This window comes from Penaeus monodon, chromosome 21 (assembly GCF_015228065.2).
Source record: "Penaeus monodon isolate SGIC_2016 chromosome 21, NSTDA_Pmon_1, whole genome shotgun sequence".
Lineage (NCBI taxonomy): Eukaryota > Metazoa > Arthropoda > Malacostraca > Decapoda > Penaeidae > Penaeus > Penaeus monodon.
Window position 1 is genome coordinate 38,828,464 of NC_051406.1, and position 235 is coordinate 38,828,698.

Below are 235 nucleotides of genomic sequence, written 5' to 3' on the forward strand. Positions count from 1 at the left end.
TCCCTTATCACTGTTTTTGGCTCCCGGAGTTCGCTGTCGGTCCGTGGCACCTTGGCATCACTTTTTTGTTTTGTTTACTTGTTTACCGAGAGTGACGACATAGGGTTATTTTGCAGGATGGGTTGCGTAAGGAGAGATGGTTTTGCTGGGTCTCTAGACACTAGAATGTTGGTTGTGGATGTTCGTAAATTTGTCTTTCTTGGTGGGTGATATAGATGGGAGGTAGACACGGATG

General features: G+C 46.0%; 1 protein-coding gene across 1 annotated transcript in view; it reads left to right on the top strand.

Moving 5' to 3' along the window:
- Window positions 1-235, top strand: part of LOC119586670 (protein groucho-like) — a gene marked incomplete in the record, with an annotated part of 70,613 nt that overhangs the window by 43,723 nt on the left and 26,655 nt on the right.